Source organism: Pholcus phalangioides, unplaced genomic scaffold (assembly GCF_987345545.1).
Source record: "Pholcus phalangioides strain wild (caught in Gottingen) unplaced genomic scaffold, Ppha-v1.0 ptg000036l_1, whole genome shotgun sequence".
NCBI lineage: Eukaryota > Metazoa > Arthropoda > Arachnida > Araneae > Pholcidae > Pholcus > Pholcus phalangioides.
This window is the reverse complement of record NW_028301623.1, coordinates 850,889-871,637: the sequence shown is the minus strand read 5'-3', so window position 1 is coordinate 871,637 and position 20,749 is coordinate 850,889. Positions and strand designations below refer to the sequence as shown.

Below are 20,749 nucleotides of genomic sequence, written 5' to 3'. Positions count from 1 at the left end.
CTTTCACATCCTAAGAAGCAACTCGATGCTCCACCACTCGCCATATCAAATAACGTCAAAAAAATCAACAAAGGTAACGATTAAAAACTCGACAAAAAAGCAACGAGATGAAAAAAAATAACAAATATAACTTCAAATCCGGCATTACACTATAAAAAGTTGATAAAAGTTCGTTTATAAAACTTGATAAATGCAACCAATTGGCGGATTAGCTAAGTTGGCTTGAATGTAACAGATGTGCTAACATTCTTCAAGTTTTATAAAAGACTTTCGTCAAACTTTTATAGCGTAATACCGGCTCAAGAAAGAAATTTGATCCTTAGAAGGGCCTTTTGAAAATTAAATAAAATTTAAGGATGAAATTTAAAATAAGACGAAAATGATAGAAGAGCGAGCACCTGACAAAATATGGAATTCGCGACCTGTTTTTCCATAGCAACTATGACGCCTTTCTCTAGATAGGTCTGGCGCGGACCCACCACTTCACTACATGAACAATAATAAACCCCTCTCGGGGTCCCAAAAATTTCCTTAAGCTCATTTATGTTGCTCCTCTCCACGGTAATCTTTAGTAAAAGGCGAAAGATTAGCTCGAAGGTTGAAGAGAAGCCAGAGCATACGCATTTATGATTTGAGAAATTATATCAATATTGTTGCCTGAAGAAAAGTTTAACCGTCAATATATTTTTGCATAAACGGAAATAACTATAATATTTTTATTTATTGTCTATGTTTTTTTACATGTTTTCTGGATAAAATCTTTGCTTTTTTGTTGAAAAATGTTATAATTATTTGTTTCATCAAGAACATGTGCCTAGCATCTTCTCCCTAGATGGCAGCACATTCATATTGAAAACATCGTTTTGAATATGAAATAAGTATAGAATAGTGTCTCTCAACTTTCTGGAAACAAGCACCAGTAAAACGTCTGAAACAATATGACGCACCACTTGTGTCTCGTATTAAGAGATATTCCTGTAATTCCACAAATTTGTCCCATTTTTTTTCAATGATACTTATTTGAATTTGTAATATAATCGCGAATACAAAGTGTTTTCATAATATAAATTATATGATAATTATGGCAAAAATTATAAATATTCATCTCGCATATTTAACGTCACGTTTGACATGTTTTTTTTAAAAATTTTTATTACGGTTACTTACTTCTAACAATGTTTTTGATGACAATGGGTGATGTCTCGAATTTAACGTATTCGTTTATAAAAGATACCGGTTTACCGTATTTTTCTCAACGAAACATGGTCAATGATCATTTGAATATTTTTTTCGTGAAATATATTTTTGTTTATTGAGATTTGTACCAGCGGCCCTTTATTTCCACGCCCTTCAGCAACTGCAGCAGTAATTAGCAAATTGCATTTAAAACAATAAATTACAATTTTTTGGGAAAATTTAGTGATAATCCGTATTTAGGGGGATAAAATGAAAAAATTGTCACTTCTCGGCCATTTGGCTGAGATAAATAAATTGTCGGTTCTCTGGCATTTGGCTAAGATAAATGACAAATTGTTGCTCGCCCATTTGGCTGAGATATATAAATTGCCGCTTCTCGGCCATTTGGCTAAGATGAAAGACTTACGGCTTCTCAGCCATATAGCTGATATAAATCACTTACCACTGTCTGCCGTATAGCTAAGGTGAATCCGCTTCCCGGCAGTTTGGCCAATCGGAATAACTTGACATTTCTCGGCCATTTGGCTAAGATAAATAAACTGTCGCATCTCGGCCATTTGACTAAGATAAATAAATTGTCACTTCTCAGCCATGTGGCTGAGATAAATAAATTGTCGCTTCTCGACCATTTGGCTAAGATATATAAATTGTCACTTCTAGGCCATTTGGCTGAGACAAGTAAATTGTCGCTTCTCGGCCATTTAGCTAAGACGAAAGACTTACTGCTTCTCAGCCATATAGCTGATATACATAAGCCTATATACCAAATCTATATTACAACTTATATACACCGTATCTAAAAAGGGTGCATGGCTACTAGTACCTACAGTTTGCCACTTTCCAGTACCCAACGCATTTTACTGGCGAATCATTTCATTTCATACCGTGTACAGCCCAGGCTCTATTGACCATTTTACGTTGTTCCTAGAGGCATACTTTGAATTAAAGAAAATATCCAAATAGCGTGTAGAACTCGTATGCATCATTCATGTTGCAAGGGTGGCGCTTCACTATTTACGGCTGCTGATTTCTTGGAGCTTTGCTTCGCGGCCACTTGCTCACAATTACGAACCGACATACCACGCCAAATATATTTATTTGGTACACAAAACATACGCGAGCAAAATGCATGTTGTACGACTTGTCACCACGACGGTTAGAATTCGACTCACTATTGTCAGTTTACAAAACTAATAATGAGATTAATTGATAAAAAAAGAAATAAATAATTAAAAACGATCACCGATCGTTCAAAGGGGTTGTATAGTTATTTAAAATGAAAAAAATTTACTTTTCAAACGCAGACTTTGTGCTTAAAAAAGCCAATGAGAAATATTATTGCCCTGTCTCTCCCGATGACAAAAAAATCATCGTTTATAAGTGCAAGATTCGTTGAGATCTTCAAATTCAAAGAACGGAAAAAAAGTTTGGGGGAAAAAATACTGTTGGCGGCCTGTGGAACTGATTTACTTGAGAAGTGAGGACTAATGAAGAACCATGGCGGAGCTATGTGTGGAGGCTCTGACGCAGTGGTTCCCGACCTTTCTTAGGCCATGCCCCGTCAAAGCATCTCTGAAATCCTAATTTCCCTCAGTGAAACTTCATAGTCCCATAATATTTTTTACAACCATTATTTTGTGCTTTGCTTCCTTAAATTTTGAAACCAGGGATCTTTGATACCCTATCCCCCATTGCAGTGTTTCTCTTACTTTGGGGTCCTCAGAGAGACTTCGGCGGGCCGTGAGCTTGTATGAAAAAACAATTGACTCATTGTTTTTACATTGCTATACAGAGTATAATTTTTTAAAGGAGTTCGTGGCCTTCATTTCATAGGCACGGGAGAGGGTCCGTGAAATTTATTTTCCTTGGAACACAAAACATTAAGAACCGTTCCACTGAAAGAGAAAAATAAAAAGGCCATAAAGAAAAAATTGTTCAAAAATATAACTGATATAAAAAATGAAGGGAGTTTATAAGGTTCCAAGCCTCCATTAAAAAAGTCAAATTGCCAGCTTAGGAGGGGTGAACCAAAGCTGGTTAAAGAGTAAGCGTTCCCACAATGCATTGAAGGTAGGCGCAATAAAAACTGTAGTGTGAGAGGCGAAATAAGCGCGAGCACCTTGGCTTAGCCACGCCCATGTCTATTTTGATTGACACTCCACTTTCAAGGCTAGGTCCTCCACACACACACACTACGGTAAATATCATGTCTTAAAACCAGCTTTGGTCAACCTTTTACCGGCCGAAATTGAAGCTAACCTGCTGTCTTTCGGAAAGCGAAAGAAATGAGCCCATTCAGTTCTTGAACTTCTTTCACATCCTAAGAAGCAACTCGATGCTCCACCACTCGCCATATCAAATAACGTCAAAAAAATCAACAAAGGTAACGATTAAAAACTCGACAAAAAAGCAACGAGATGAAAAAAAATAACAAATATAACTTCAAATCCGGCATTACACTATAAAAAGTTGATAAAAGTTCGTTTATAAAACTTGATAAATGCAACCAATTGGCGGATTAGCTAAGTTGGCTTGAATGTAACAGATGTGCTAACATTCTTCAAGTTTTATAAAAGACTTTCGTCAAACTTTTATAGCGTAATACCGGCTCAAGAAAGAAATTTGATCCTTAGAAGGGCCTTTTGAAAATTAAATAAAATTTAAGGATGAAATTTAAAATAAGACGAAAATGATAGAAGAGCGAGCACCTGACAAAATATGGAATTCGCGACCTGTTTTTCCATAGCAACTATGACGCCTTTCTCTAGATAGGTCTGGCGCGGACCCACCACTTCACTACATGAACAATAATAAACCCCTCTCGGGGTCCCAAAAATTTCCTTAAGCTCATTTATGTTGCTCCTCTCCACGGTAATCTTTAGTAAAAGGCGAAAGATTAGCTCGAAGGTTGAAGAGAAGCCAGAGCATACGCATTTATGATTTGAGAAATTATATCAATATTGTTGCCTGAAGAAAAGTTTAACCGTCAATATATTTTTGCATAAACGGAAATAACTATAATATTTTTATTTATTGTCTATGTTTTTTTACATGTTTTCTGGATAAAATCTTTGCTTTTTTGTTGAAAAATGTTATAATTATTTGTTTCATCAAGAACATGTGCCTAGCATCTTCTCCCTAGATGGCAGCACATTCATATTGAAAACATCGTTTTGAATATGAAATAAGTATAGAATAGTGTCTCTCAACTTTCTGGAAACAAGCACCAGTAAAACGTCTGAAACAATATGACGCACCACTTGTGTCTCGTATTAAGAGATATTCCTGTAATTCCACAAATTTGTCCCATTTTTTTTCAATGATACTTATTTGAATTTGTAATATAATCGCGAATACAAAGTGTTTTCATAATATAAATTATATGATAATTATGGCAAAAATTATAAATATTCATCTCGCATATTTAACGTCACGTTTGACATGTTTTTTTTAAAAATTTTTATTACGGTTACTTACTTCTAACAATGTTTTTGATGACAATGGGTGATGTCTCGAATTTAACGTATTCGTTTATAAAAGATACCGGTTTACCGTATTTTTCTCAACGAAACATGGTCAATGATCATTTGAATATTTTTTTCGTGAAATATATTTTTGTTTATTGAGATTTGTACCAGCGGCCCTTTATTTCCACGCCCTTCAGCAACTGCAGCAGTAATTAGCAAATTGCATTTAAAACAATAAATTACAATTTTTTGGGAAAATTTAGTGATAATCCGTATTTAGGGGGATAAAATGAAAAAATTGTCACTTCTCGGCCATTTGGCTGAGATAAATAAATTGTCGGTTCTCTGGCATTTGGCTAAGATAAATGACAAATTGTTGCTCGCCCATTTGGCTGAGATATATAAATTGCCGCTTCTCGGCCATTTGGCTAAGATGAAAGACTTACGGCTTCTCAGCCATATAGCTGATATAAATCACTTACCACTGTCTGCCGTATAGCTAAGGTGAATCCGCTTCCCGGCAGTTTGGCCAATCGGAATAACTTGACATTTCTCGGCCATTTGGCTAAGATAAATAAACTGTCGCATCTCGGCCATTTGACTAAGATAAATAAATTGTCACTTCTCAGCCATGTGGCTGAGATAAATAAATTGTCGCTTCTCGACCATTTGGCTAAGATATATAAATTGTCACTTCTAGGCCATTTGGCTGAGACAAGTAAATTGTCGCTTCTCGGCCATTTAGCTAAGACGAAAGACTTACTGCTTCTCAGCCATATAGCTGATATACATAAGCCTATATACCAAATCTATATTACAACTTATATACACCGTATCTAAAAAGGGTGCATGGCTACTAGTACCTACAGTTTGCCACTTTCCAGTACCCAACGCATTTTACTGGCGAATCATTTCATTTCATACCGTGTACAGCCCAGGCTCTATTGACCATTTTACGTTGTTCCTAGAGGCATACTTTGAATTAAAGAAAATATCCAAATAGCGTGTAGAACTCGTATGCATCATTCATGTTGCAAGGGTGGCGCTTCACTATTTACGGCTGCTGATTTCTTGGAGCTTTGCTTCGCGGCCACTTGCTCACAATTACGAACCGACATACCACGCCAAATATATTTATTTGGTACACAAAACATACGCGAGCAAAATGCATGTTGTACGACTTGTCACCACGACGGTTAGAATTCGACTCACTATTGTCAGTTTACAAAACTAATAATGAGATTAATTGATAAAAAAAGAAATAAATAATTAAAAACGATCACCGATCGTTCAAAGGGGTTGTATAGTTATTTAAAATGAAAAAAATTTACTTTTCAAACGCAGACTTTGTGCTTAAAAAAGCCAATGAGAAATATTATTGCCCTGTCTCTCCCGATGACAAAAAAATCATCGTTTATAAGTGCAAGATTCGTTGAGATCTTCAAATTCAAAGAACGGAAAAAAAGTTTGGGGGAAAAAATACTGTTGGCGGCCTGTGGAACTGATTTACTTGAGAAGTGAGGACTAATGAAGAACCATGGCGGAGCTATGTGTGGAGGCTCTGACGCAGTGGTTCCCGACCTTTCTTAGGCCATGCCCCGTCAAAGCATCTCTGAAATCCTAATTTCCCTCAGTGAAACTTCATAGTCCCATAATATTTTTTACAACCATTATTTTGTGCTTTGCTTCCTTAAATTTTGAAACCAGGGATCTTTGATACCCTATCCCCCATTGCAGTGTTTCTCTTACTTTGGGGTCCTCAGAGAGACTTCGGCGGGCCGTGAGCTTGTATGAAAAAACAATTGACTCATTGTTTTTACATTGCTATACAGAGTATAATTTTTTAAAGGAGTTCGTGGCCTTCATTTCATAGGCACGGGAGAGGGTCCGTGAAATTTATTTTCCTTGGAACACAAAACATTAAGAACCGTTCCACTGAAAGAGAAAAATAAAAAGGCCATAAAGAAAAAATTGTTCAAAAATATAACTGATATAAAAAATGAAGGGAGTTTATAAGGTTCCAAGCCTCCATTAAAAAAGTCAAATTGCCAGCTTAGGAGGGGTGAACCAAAGCTGGTTAAAGAGTAAGCGTTCCCACAATGCATTGAAGGTAGGCGCAATAAAAACTGTAGTGTGAGAGGCGAAATAAGCGCGAGCACCTTGGCTTAGCCACGCCCATGTCTATTTTGATTGACACTCCACTTTCAAGGCTAGGTCCTCCACACACACACACTACGGTAAATATCATGTCTTAAAACCAGCTTTGGTCAACCTTTTACCGGCCGAAATTGAAGCTAACCTGCTGTCTTTCGGAAAGCGAAAGAAATGAGCCCATTCAGTTCTTGAACTTCTTTCACATCCTAAGAAGCAACTCGATGCTCCACCACTCGCCATATCAAATAACGTCAAAAAAATCAACAAAGGTAACGATTAAAAACTCGACAAAAAAGCAACGAGATGAAAAAAAATAACAAATATAACTTCAAATCCGGCATTACACTATAAAAAGTTGATAAAAGTTCGTTTATAAAACTTGATAAATGCAACCAATTGGCGGATTAGCTAAGTTGGCTTGAATGTAACAGATGTGCTAACATTCTTCAAGTTTTATAAAAGACTTTCGTCAAACTTTTATAGCGTAATACCGGCTCAAGAAAGAAATTTGATCCTTAGAAGGGCCTTTTGAAAATTAAATAAAATTTAAGGATGAAATTTAAAATAAGACGAAAATGATAGAAGAGCGAGCACCTGACAAAATATGGAATTCGCGACCTGTTTTTCCATAGCAACTATGACGCCTTTCTCTAGATAGGTCTGGCGCGGACCCACCACTTCACTACATGAACAATAATAAACCCCTCTCGGGGTCCCAAAAATTTCCTTAAGCTCATTTATGTTGCTCCTCTCCACGGTAATCTTTAGTAAAAGGCGAAAGATTAGCTCGAAGGTTGAAGAGAAGCCAGAGCATACGCATTTATGATTTGAGAAATTATATCAATATTGTTGCCTGAAGAAAAGTTTAACCGTCAATATATTTTTGCATAAACGGAAATAACTATAATATTTTTATTTATTGTCTATGTTTTTTTACATGTTTTCTGGATAAAATCTTTGCTTTTTTGTTGAAAAATGTTATAATTATTTGTTTCATCAAGAACATGTGCCTAGCATCTTCTCCCTAGATGGCAGCACATTCATATTGAAAACATCGTTTTGAATATGAAATAAGTATAGAATAGTGTCTCTCAACTTTCTGGAAACAAGCACCAGTAAAACGTCTGAAACAATATGACGCACCACTTGTGTCTCGTATTAAGAGATATTCCTGTAATTCCACAAATTTGTCCCATTTTTTTTCAATGATACTTATTTGAATTTGTAATATAATCGCGAATACAAAGTGTTTTCATAATATAAATTATATGATAATTATGGCAAAAATTATAAATATTCATCTCGCATATTTAACGTCACGTTTGACATGTTTTTTTTAAAAATTTTTATTACGGTTACTTACTTCTAACAATGTTTTTGATGACAATGGGTGATGTCTCGAATTTAACGTATTCGTTTATAAAAGATACCGGTTTACCGTATTTTTCTCAACGAAACATGGTCAATGATCATTTGAATATTTTTTTCGTGAAATATATTTTTGTTTATTGAGATTTGTACCAGCGGCCCTTTATTTCCACGCCCTTCAGCAACTGCAGCAGTAATTAGCAAATTGCATTTAAAACAATAAATTACAATTTTTTGGGAAAATTTAGTGATAATCCGTATTTAGGGGGATAAAATGAAAAAATTGTCACTTCTCGGCCATTTGGCTGAGATAAATAAATTGTCGGTTCTCTGGCATTTGGCTAAGATAAATGACAAATTGTTGCTCGCCCATTTGGCTGAGATATATAAATTGCCGCTTCTCGGCCATTTGGCTAAGATGAAAGACTTACGGCTTCTCAGCCATATAGCTGATATAAATCACTTACCACTGTCTGCCGTATAGCTAAGGTGAATCCGCTTCCCGGCAGTTTGGCCAATCGGAATAACTTGACATTTCTCGGCCATTTGGCTAAGATAAATAAACTGTCGCATCTCGGCCATTTGACTAAGATAAATAAATTGTCACTTCTCAGCCATGTGGCTGAGATAAATAAATTGTCGCTTCTCGACCATTTGGCTAAGATATATAAATTGTCACTTCTAGGCCATTTGGCTGAGACAAGTAAATTGTCGCTTCTCGGCCATTTAGCTAAGACGAAAGACTTACTGCTTCTCAGCCATATAGCTGATATACATAAGCCTATATACCAAATCTATATTACAACTTATATACACCGTATCTAAAAAGGGTGCATGGCTACTAGTACCTACAGTTTGCCACTTTCCAGTACCCAACGCATTTTACTGGCGAATCATTTCATTTCATACCGTGTACAGCCCAGGCTCTATTGACCATTTTACGTTGTTCCTAGAGGCATACTTTGAATTAAAGAAAATATCCAAATAGCGTGTAGAACTCGTATGCATCATTCATGTTGCAAGGGTGGCGCTTCACTATTTACGGCTGCTGATTTCTTGGAGCTTTGCTTCGCGGCCACTTGCTCACAATTACGAACCGACATACCACGCCAAATATATTTATTTGGTACACAAAACATACGCGAGCAAAATGCATGTTGTACGACTTGTCACCACGACGGTTAGAATTCGACTCACTATTGCCAGTTTACAAAACTAATAATGAGATTAATTGATAAAAAAAGAAATAAATAATTAAAAACGATCACCGATCGTTCAAAGGGGTTGTATAGTTATTTAAAATGAAAAAAATTTACTTTTCAAACGCAGACTTTGTGCTTAAAAAAGCCAATGAGAAATATTATTGCCCTGTCTCTCCCGATGACAAAAAAATCATCGTTTATAAGTGCAAGATTCGTTGAGATCTTCAAATTCAAAGAACGGAAAAAAAGTTTGGGGGAAAAAATACTGTTGGCGGCCTGTGGAACTGATTTACTTGAGAAGTGAGGACTAATGAAGAACCATGGCGGAGCTATGTGTGGAGGCTCTGACGCAGTGGTTCCCGACCTTTCTTAGGCCATGCCCCGTCAAAGCATCTCTGAAATCCTAATTTCCCTCAGTGAAACTTCATAGTCCCATAATATTTTTTACAACCATTATTTTGTGCTTTGCTTCCTTAAATTTTGAAACCAGGGATCTTTGATACCCTATCCCCCATTGCAGTGTTTCTCTTACTTTGGGGTCCTCAGAGAGACTTCGGCGGGCCGTGAGCTTGTATGAAAAAACAATTGACTCATTGTTTTTACATTGCTATACAGAGTATAATTTTTTAAAGGAGTTCGTGGCCTTCATTTCATAGGCACGGGAGAGGGTCCGTGAAATTTATTTTCCTTGGAACACAAAACATTAAGAACCGTTCCACTGAAAGAGAAAAATAAAAAGGCCATAAAGAAAAAATTGTTCAAAAATATAACTGATATAAAAAATGAAGGGAGTTTATAAGGTTCCAAGCCTCCATTAAAAAAGTCAAATTGCCAGCTTAGGAGGGGTGAACCAAAGCTGGTTAAAGAGTAAGCGTTCCCACAATGCATTGAAGGTAGGCGCAATAAAAACTGTAGTGTGAGAGGCGAAATAAGCGCGAGCACCTTGGCTTAGCCACGCCCATGTCTATTTTGATTGACACTCCACTTTCAAGGCTAGGTCCTCCACACACACACACTACGGTAAATATCATGTCTTAAAACCAGCTTTGGTCAACCTTTTACCGGCCGAAATTGAAGCTAACCTGCTGTCTTTCGGAAAGCGAAAGAAATGAGCCCATTCAGTTCTTGAACTTCTTTCACATCCTAAGAAGCAACTCGATGCTCCACCACTCGCCATATCAAATAACGTCAAAAAAATCAACAAAGGTAACGATTAAAAACTCGACAAAAAAGCAACGAGATGAAAAAAAATAACAAATATAACTTCAAATCCGGCATTACACTATAAAAAGTTGATAAAAGTTCGTTTATAAAACTTGATAAATGCAACCAATTGGCGGATTAGCTAAGTTGGCTTGAATGTAACAGATGTGCTAACATTCTTCAAGTTTTATAAAAGACTTTCGTCAAACTTTTATAGCGTAATACCGGCTCAAGAAAGAAATTTGATCCTTAGAAGGGCCTTTTGAAAATTAAATAAAATTTAAGGATGAAATTTAAAATAAGACGAAAATGATAGAAGAGCGAGCACCTGACAAAATATGGAATTCGCGACCTGTTTTTCCATAGCAACTATGACGCCTTTCTCTAGATAGGTCTGGCGCGGACCCACCACTTCACTACATGAACAATAATAAACCCCTCTCGGGGTCCCAAAAATTTCCTTAAGCTCATTTATGTTGCTCCTCTCCACGGTAATCTTTAGTAAAAGGCGAAAGATTAGCTCGAAGGTTGAAGAGAAGCCAGAGCATACGCATTTATGATTTGAGAAATTATATCAATATTGTTGCCTGAAGAAAAGTTTAACCGTCAATATATTTTTGCATAAACGGAAATAACTATAATATTTTTATTTATTGTCTATGTTTTTTTACATGTTTTCTGGATAAAATCTTTGCTTTTTTGTTGAAAAATGTTATAATTATTTGTTTCATCAAGAACATGTGCCTAGCATCTTCTCCCTAGATGGCAGCACATTCATATTGAAAACATCGTTTTGAATATGAAATAAGTATAGAATAGTGTCTCTCAACTTTCTGGAAACAAGCACCAGTAAAACGTCTGAAACAATATGACGCACCACTTGTGTCTCGTATTAAGAGATATTCCTGTAATTCCACAAATTTGTCCCATTTTTTTTCAATGATACTTATTTGAATTTGTAATATAATCGCGAATACAAAGTGTTTTCATAATATAAATTATATGATAATTATGGCAAAAATTATAAATATTCATCTCGCATATTTAACGTCACGTTTGACATGTTTTTTTTAAAAATTTTTATTACGGTTACTTACTTCTAACAATGTTTTTGATGACAATGGGTGATGTCTCGAATTTAACGTATTCGTTTATAAAAGATACCGGTTTACCGTATTTTTCTCAACGAAACATGGTCAATGATCATTTGAATATTTTTTTCGTGAAATATATTTTTGTTTATTGAGATTTGTACCAGCGGCCCTTTATTTCCACGCCCTTCAGCAACTGCAGCAGTAATTAGCAAATTGCATTTAAAACAATAAATTACAATTTTTTGGGAAAATTTAGTGATAATCCGTATTTAGGGGGATAAAATGAAAAAATTGTCACTTCTCGGCCATTTGGCTGAGATAAATAAATTGTCGGTTCTCTGGCATTTGGCTAAGATAAATGACAAATTGTTGCTCGCCCATTTGGCTGAGATAAATAAATTGCCGCTTCTCGGCCATTTGGCTAAGATGAAAGACTTACGGCTTCTCAGCCATATAGCTGATATAAATCACTTACCACTGTCTGCCGTATAGCTAAGGTGAATCCGCTTCCCGGCAGTTTGGCCAATCGGAATAACTTGACATTTCTCGGCCATTTGGCTAAGATAAATAAACTGTCGCATCTCGGCCATTTGACTAAGATAAATAAATTGTCACTTCTCAGCCATGTGGCTGAGATAAATAAATTGTCGCTTCTCGACCATTTGGCTAAGATATATAAATTGTCACTTCTAGGCCATTTGGCTGAGACAAGTAAATTGTCGCTTCTCGGCCATTTAGCTAAGACGAAAGACTTACTGCTTCTCAGCCATATAGCTGATATACATAAGCCTATATACCAAATCTATATTACAACTTATATACACCGTATCTAAAAAGGGTGCATGGCTACTAGTACCTACAGTTTGCCACTTTCCAGTACCCAACGCATTTTACTGGCGAATCATTTCATTTCATACCGTGTACAGCCCAGGCTCTATTGACCATTTTACGTTGTTCCTAGAGGCATACTTTGAATTAAAGAAAATATCCAAATAGCGTGTAGAACTCGTATGCATCATTCATGTTGCAAGGGTGGCGCTTCACTATTTACGGCTGCTGATTTCTTGGAGCTTTGCTTCGCGGCCACTTGCTCACAATTACGAACCGACATACCACGCCAAATATATTTATTTGGTACACAAAACATACGCGAGCAAAATGCATGTTGTACGACTTGTCACCACGACGGTTAGAATTCGACTCACTATTGTCAGTTTACAAAACTAATAATGAGATTAATTGATAAAAAAAGAAATAAATAATTAAAAACGATCACCGATCGTTCAAAGGGGTTGTATAGTTATTTAAAATGAAAAAAATTTACTTTTCAAACGCAGACTTTGTGCTTAAAAAAGCCAATGAGAAATATTATTGCCCTGTCTCTCCCGATGACAAAAAAATCATCGTTTATAAGTGCAAGATTCGTTGAGATCTTCAAATTCAAAGAACGGAAAAAAAGTTTGGGGGAAAAAATACTGTTGGCGGCCTGTGGAACTGATTTACTTGAGAAGTGAGGACTAATGAAGAACCATGGCGGAGCTATGTGTGGAGGCTCTGACGCAGTGGTTCCCGACCTTTCTTAGGCCATGCCCCGTCAAAGCATCTCTGAAATCCTAATTTCCCTCAGTGAAACTTCATAGTCCCATAATATTTTTTACAACCATTATTTTGTGCTTTGCTTCCTTAAATTTTGAAACCAGGGATCTTTGATACCCTATCCCCCATTGCAGTGTTTCTCTTACTTTGGGGTCCTCAGAGAGACTTCGGCGGGCCGTGAGCTTGTATGAAAAAACAATTGACTCATTGTTTTTACATTGCTATACAGAGTATAATTTTTTAAAGGAGTTCGTGGCCTTCATTTCATAGGCACGGGAGAGGGTCCGTGAAATTTATTTTCCTTGGAACACAAAACATTAAGAACCGTTCCACTGAAAGAGAAAAATAAAAAGGCCATAAAGAAAAAATTGTTCAAAAATATAACTGATATAAAAAATGAAGGGAGTTTATAAGGTTCCAAGCCTCCATTAAAAAAGTCAAATTGCCAGCTTAGGAGGGGTGAACCAAAGCTGGTTAAAGAGTAAGCGTTCCCACAATGCATTGAAGGTAGGCGCAATAAAAACTGTAGTGTGAGAGGCGAAATAAGCGCGAGCACCTTGGCTTAGCCACGCCCATGTCTATTTTGATTGACACTCCACTTTCAAGGCTAGGTCCTCCACACACACACACTACGGTAAATATCATGTCTTAAAACCAGCTTTGGTCAACCTTTTACCGGCCGAAATTGAAGCTAACCTGCTGTCTTTCGGAAAGCGAAAGAAATGAGCCCATTCAGTTCTTGAACTTCTTTCACATCCTAAGAAGCAACTCGATGCTCCACCACTCGCCATATCAAATAACGTCAAAAAAATCAACAAAGGTAACGATTAAAAACTCGACAAAAAAGCAACGAGATGAAAAAAAATAACAAATATAACTTCAAATCCGGCATTACACTATAAAAAGTTGATAAAAGTTCGTTTATAAAACTTGATAAATGCAACCAATTGGCGGATTAGCTAAGTTGGCTTGAATGTAACAGATGTGCTAACATTCTTCAAGTTTTATAAAAGACTTTCGTCAAACTTTTATAGCGTAATACCGGCTCAAGAAAGAAATTTGATCCTTAGAAGGGCCTTTTGAAAATTAAATAAAATTTAAGGATGAAATTTAAAATAAGACGAAAATGATAGAAGAGCGAGCACCTGACAAAATATGGAATTCGCGACCTGTTTTTCCATAGCAACTATGACGCCTTTCTCTAGATAGGTCTGGCGCGGACCCACCACTTCACTACATGAACAATAATAAACCCCTCTCGGGGTCCCAAAAATTTCCTTAAGCTCATTTATGTTGCTCCTCTCCACGGTAATCTTTAGTAAAAGGCGAAAGATTAGCTCGAAGGTTGAAGAGAAGCCAGAGCATACGCATTTATGATTTGAGAAATTATATCAATATTGTTGCCTGAAGAAAAGTTTAACCGTCAATATATTTTTGCATAAACGGAAATAACTATAATATTTTTATTTATTGTCTATGTTTTTTTACATGTTTTCTGGATAAAATCTTTGCTTTTTTGTTGAAAAATGTTATAATTATTTGTTTCATCAAGAACATGTGCCTAGCATCTTCTCCCTAGATGGCAGCACATTCATATTGAAAACATCGTTTTGAATATGAAATAAGTATAGAATAGTGTCTCTCAACTTTCTGGAAACAAGCACCAGTAAAACGTCTGAAACAATATGACGCACCACTTGTGTCTCGTATTAAGAGATATTCCTGTAATTCCACAAATTTGTCCCATTTTTTTTCAATGATACTTATTTGAATTTGTAATATAATCGCGAATACAAAGTGTTTTCATAATATAAATTATATGATAATTATGGCAAAAATTATAAATATTCATCTCGCATATTTAACGTCACGTTTGACATGTTTTTTTTAAAAATTTTTATTACGGTTACTTACTTCTAACAATGTTTTTGATGACAATGGGTGATGTCTCGAATTTAACGTATTCGTTTATAAAAGATACCGGTTTACCGTATTTTTCTCAACGAAACATGGTCAATGATCATTTGAATATTTTTTTCGTGAAATATATTTTTGTTTATTGAGATTTGTACCAGCGGCCCTTTATTTCCACGCCCTTCAGCAACTGCAGCAGTAATTAGCAAATTGCATTTAAAACAATAAATTACAATTTTTTGGGAAAATTTAGTGATAATCCGTATTTAGGGGGATAAAATGAAAAAATTGTCACTTCTCGGCCATTTGGCTGAGATAAATAAATTGTCGGTTCTCTGGCATTTGGCTAAGATAAATGACAAATTGTTGCTCGCCCATTTGGCTGAGATATATAAATTGCCGCTTCTCGGCCATTTGGCTAAGATGAAAGACTTACGGCTTCTCAGCCATATAGCTGATATAAATCACTTACCACTGTCTGCCGTATAGCTAAGGTGAATCCGCTTCCCGGCAGTTTGGCCAATCGGAATAACTTGACATTTCTCGGCCATTTGGCTAAGATAAATAAACTGTCGCATCTCGGCCATTTGACTAAGATAAATAAATTGTCACTTCTCAGCCATGTGGCTGAGATAAATAAATTGTCGCTTCTCGACCATTTGGCTAAGATATATAAATTGTCACTTCTAGGCCATTTGGCTGAGACAAGTAAATTGTCGCTTCTCGGCCATTTAGCTAAGACGAAAGACTTACTGCTTCTCAGCCATATAGCTGATATACATAAGCCTATATACCAAATCTATATTACAACTTATATACACCGTATCTAAAAAGGGTGCATGGCTACTAGTACCTACAGTTTGCCACTTTCCAGTACCCAACGCATTTTACTGGCGAATCATTTCATTTCATACCGTGTACAGCCCAGGCTCTATTGACCATTTTACGTTGTTCCTAGAGGCATACTTTGAATTAAAGAAAATATCCAAATAGCGTGTAGAACTCGTATGCATCATTCATGTTGCAAGGGTGGCGCTTCACTATTTACGGCTGCTGATTTCTTGGAGCTTTGCTTCGCGGCCACTTGCTCACAATTACGAACCGACATACCACGCCAAATATATTTATTTGGTACACAAAACATACGCGAGCAAAATGCATGTTGTACGACTTGTCACCACGACGGTTAGAATTCGACTCACTATTGTCAGTTTACAAAACTAATAATGAGATTAATTGATAAAAAAAGAAATAAATAATTAAAAACGATCACCGATCGTTCAAAGGGGTTGTATAGTTATTTAAAATGAAAAAAATTTACTTTTCAAACGCAGACTTTGTGCTTAAAAAAGCCAATGAGAAATATTATTGCCCTGTCTCTCCCGATGACAAAAAAATCATCGTTTATAAGTGCAAGATTCGTTGAGATCTTCAAATTCAAAGAACGGAAAAAAAGTTTGGGGGAAAAAATACTGTTGGCGGCCTGTGGAACTGATTTACTTGAGAAGTGAGGACTAATGAAGAACCATGGCGGAGCTATGTGTGGAGGCTCTGACGCAGTGGTTCCCGACCTTTCTTAGGCCATGCCCCGTCAAAGCATCTCTGAAATCCTAATTTCCCTCAGTGAAACTTCATAGTCCCATAATATTTTTTACAACCATTATTTTGTGCTTTGCTTCCTTAAATTTTGAAACCAGGGATCTTTGATACCCTATCCCCCATTGCAGTGTTTCTCTTACTTTGGGGTCCTCAGAGAGACTTCGGCGGGCCGTGAGCTTGTATGAAAAAACAATTGACTCATTGTTTTTACATTGCTATACAGAGTATAATTTTTTAAAGGAGTTCGTGGCCTTCATTTCATAGGCACGGGAGAGGGTCCGTGAAATTTATTTTCCTTGGAACACAAAACATTAAGAACCGTTCCACTGAAAGAGAAAAATAAAAAGGCCATAAAGAAAAAATTGTTCAAAAATATAACTGATATAAAAAATGAAGGGAGTTTATAAGGTTCCAAGCCTCCATTAAAAAAGTCAAATTGCCAGCTTAGGAGGGGTGAACCAAAGCTGGTTAAAGAGTAAGCGTTCCCACAATGCATTGAAGGTAGGCGCAATAAAAACTGTAGTGTGAGAGGCGAAATAAGCGCGAGCACCTTGGCTTAGCCACGCCCATGTCTATTTTGATTGACACTCCACTTTCAAGGCTAGGTCCTCCACACACACACACTACGGTAAATATCATGTCTTAAAACCAGCTTTGGTCAACCTTTTACCGGCCGAAATTGAAGCTAACCTGCTGTCTTTCGGAAAGCGAAAGAAATGAGCCCATTCAGTTCTTGAACTTCTTTCACATCCTAAGAAGCAACTCGATGCTCCACCACTCGCCATATCAAATAACGTCAAAAAAATCAACAAAGGTAACGATTAAAAACTCGACAAAAAAGCAACGAGATGAAAAAAAATAACAAATATAACTTCAAATCCGGCATTACACTATAAAAAGTTGATAAAAGTTCGTTTATAAAACTTGATAAATGCAACCAATTGGCGGATTAGCTAAGTTGGCTTGAATGTAACAGATGTGCTAACATTCTTCAAGTTTTATAAAAGACTTTCGTCAAACTTTTATAGCGTAATACCGGCTCAAGAAAGAAATTTGATCCTTAGAAGGGCCTTTTGAAAATTAAATAAAATTTAAGGATGAAATTTAAAATAAGACGAAAATGATAGAAGAGCGAGCACCTGACAAAATATGGAATTCGCGACCTGTTTTTCCATAGCAACTATGACGCCTTTCTCTAGATAGGTCTGGCGCGGACCCACCACTTCACTACATGAACAATAATAAACCCCTCTCGGGGTCCCAAAAATTTCCTTAAGCTCATTTATGTTGCTCCTCTCCACGGTAATCTTTAGTAAAAGGCGAAAGATTAGCTCGAAGGTTGAAGAGAAGCCAGAGCATACGCATTTATGATTTGAGAAATTATATCAATATTGTTGCCTGAAGAAAAGTTTAACCGTCAATATATTTTTGCATAAACGGAAATAACTATAATATTTTTATTTATTGTCTATGTTTTTTTACATGTTTTCTGGATAAAATCTTTGCTTTTTTGTTGAAAAATGTTATAATTATTTGTTTCATCAAGAACATGTGCCTAGCATCTTCTCCCTAGATGGCAGCACATTCATATTGAAAACATCGTTTTGAATATGAAATAAGTATAGAATAGTGTCTCTCAACTTTCTGGAAACAAGCACCAGTAAAACGTCTGAAACAATATGACGCACCACTTGTGTCTCGTATTAAGAGATATTCCTGTAATTCCACAAATTTGTCCCATTTTTTTTCAATGATACTTATTTGAATTTGTAATATAATCGCGAATACAAAGTGTTTTCATAATATAAATTATATGATAATTATGGCAAAAATTATAAATATTCATCTCGCATATTTAACGTCACGTTTGACATGTTTTTTTTAAAAATTTTTATTACGGTTACTTACTTCTAACAATGTTTTTGATGACAATGGGTGATGTCTCGAATTTAACGTATTCGTTTATAAAAGATACCGGTTTACCGTATTTTTCTCAACGAAACATGGTCAATGATCATTTGAATATTTTTTTCGTGAAATATATTTTTGTTTATTGAGATTTGTACCAGCGGCCCTTTATTTCCACGCCCTTCAGCAACTGCAGCAGTAATTAGCAAATTGCATTTAAAACAATAAATTACAATTTTTTGGGAAAATTTAGTGATAATCCGTATTTAGGGGGATAAAATGAAAAAATTGTCACTTCTCGGCCATTTGGCTGAGATAAATAAATTGTCGGTTCTCTGGCATTTGGCTAAGATAAATGACAAATTGTTGCTCGCCCATTTGGCTGAGATATATAAATTGCCGCTTCTCGGCCATTTGGCTAAGATGAAAGACTTACGGCTTCTCAGCCATATAGCTGATATAAATCACTTACCACTGTCTGCCGTATAGCTAAGGTGAATCCGCTTCCCGGCAGTTTGGCCAATCGGAATAACTTGACATTTCTCGGCCATTTGGCTAAGATAAATAAACTGTCGCATCTCGGCCATTTGACTAAGATAAATAAATTGTCACTTCTCAGCCATGTGGCTGAGATAAATAAATTGTCGCTTCTCGACCATTTGGCTAAGATATATAAATTGTCACTTCTAGGCCATTTGGCTGAGACAAGTAAATTGTCGCTTCTCGGCCATTTAGCTAAGACGAAAGACTTACTGCTTCTCAGCCATATAGCTGATATACATAAGCCTATATACCAAATCTATATTACAACTTATATACACCGTATCTAAAAAGGGTGCATGGCTACTAGTACCTACAGTTTGCCACTTTCCAGTACCCAACGCATTTTACTGGCGAATCATTTCATTTCATACCGTGTACAGCCCAGGCTCTATTGACCATTTTACGTTGTTCCTAGAGGCATACTTTGAATTAAAGAAAATATCCAAATAGCGTGTAGAACTCGTATGCATCATTCATGTTGCAAGGGTGGCGCTTCACTATTTACGGCTGCTGATTTCTTGGAGCTTTGCTTCGCGGCCACTTGCTCACAATTACGAACCGACATACCACGCCAAATATATTTATTTGGTACACAAAACATACGCGAGCAAAATGCATGTTGTACGACTTGTCACCACGACGGTTAGAATTCGACTCACTATTGCCAGTTTACAAAACTAATAATGAGATTAATTGATAAAAAAAGAAATAAATAATTAAAAACGATCACCGATCGTTCAAAGGGGTTGTATAGTTATTTAAAATGAAAAAAATTTACTTTTCAAACGCAGACTTTGTGCTTAAAAAAGCCAATGAGAAATATTATTGCCCTGTCTCTCCCGATGACAAAAAAATCATCGTTTATAAGTGCAAGATTCGTTGAGATCTTCAAATTCAAAGAACGGAAAAAAAGTTTGGGGGAAAAAATACTGTTGGCGGCCTGTGGAACTGATTTACTTGAGAAGTGAGGACTAATGAAGAACCATGGCGGAGCTATGTGTGGAGGCTCTGACGCAGTGGTTCCCGACCTTTCTTAGGCCATGCCCCGTCAAAGCATCTCTGAAATCCTAATTTCCCTCAGTGAAACTTCATAGTCCCATAATATTTTTTACAACCATTATTTTGTGCTTTGCTTCCTTAAATTTTGAAACCAGGGATCTTTGATACCCTATCCCCCATTGCAGTGTTTCTCTTACTTTGGGGTCCTCAGAGAGACTTCGGCGGGCCGTGAGCTTGTATGAAAAAACAATTGACTCATTGTTTTTACATTGCTATACAGAGTATAATTTTTTAAAGGAGTTCGTGGCCTTCATTTCATAGGCACGGGAGAGGGTCCGTGAAATTTATTTTCCTTGGAACACAAAACATTAAGAACCGTTCCACTGAAAGAGAAAAATAAAAAGGCCATAAAGAAAAAATTGTTCAAAAATATAACTGATATAAAAAATGAAGGGAGTTTATAAGGTTCCAAGCCTCCATTAAAAAAGTCAAATTGCCAGCTTAG

The 20,749-nt window shown here is 36.4% G+C and overlaps 6 non-coding genes across 6 annotated transcripts; all 6 read right to left on the bottom strand.

Annotated features, from left to right (window-relative positions):
• Nucleotides 1-502: 502 nt before the first annotated feature.
• LOC149065969 (U5 spliceosomal RNA) lies at nt 503-618 on the bottom strand. The gene has a single exon (XR_016195547.1). It is a non-coding gene; the product is annotated as a U5 spliceosomal RNA (small nuclear RNA).
• Nucleotides 619-4,009: 3,391 nt separating this feature from the next.
• On the bottom strand, nt 4,010-4,125 carry LOC149065968 (U5 spliceosomal RNA). The gene has a single exon (XR_016195540.1). It is a non-coding gene; the product is annotated as a U5 spliceosomal RNA (small nuclear RNA).
• A 3,391-nt stretch (nt 4,126-7,516) lies between these two features.
• On the bottom strand, nt 7,517-7,632 carry LOC149065967 (U5 spliceosomal RNA). The gene has a single exon (XR_016195531.1). It is a non-coding gene; the product is annotated as a U5 spliceosomal RNA (small nuclear RNA).
• Nucleotides 7,633-11,023: 3,391 nt separating this feature from the next.
• On the bottom strand, nt 11,024-11,139 carry LOC149065966 (U5 spliceosomal RNA). Its single transcript, XR_016195520.1, has one exon. It is a non-coding gene; the product is annotated as a U5 spliceosomal RNA (small nuclear RNA).
• A 3,391-nt stretch (nt 11,140-14,530) lies between these two features.
• Nucleotides 14,531-14,646, bottom strand: LOC149065965 (U5 spliceosomal RNA). The gene has a single exon (XR_016195509.1). It is a non-coding gene; the product is annotated as a U5 spliceosomal RNA (small nuclear RNA).
• A 3,391-nt stretch (nt 14,647-18,037) lies between these two features.
• LOC149065964 (U5 spliceosomal RNA) lies at nt 18,038-18,153 on the bottom strand. Its single transcript, XR_016195498.1, has one exon. It is a non-coding gene; the product is annotated as a U5 spliceosomal RNA (small nuclear RNA).
• Nucleotides 18,154-20,749: the final 2,596 nt, after the last annotated feature.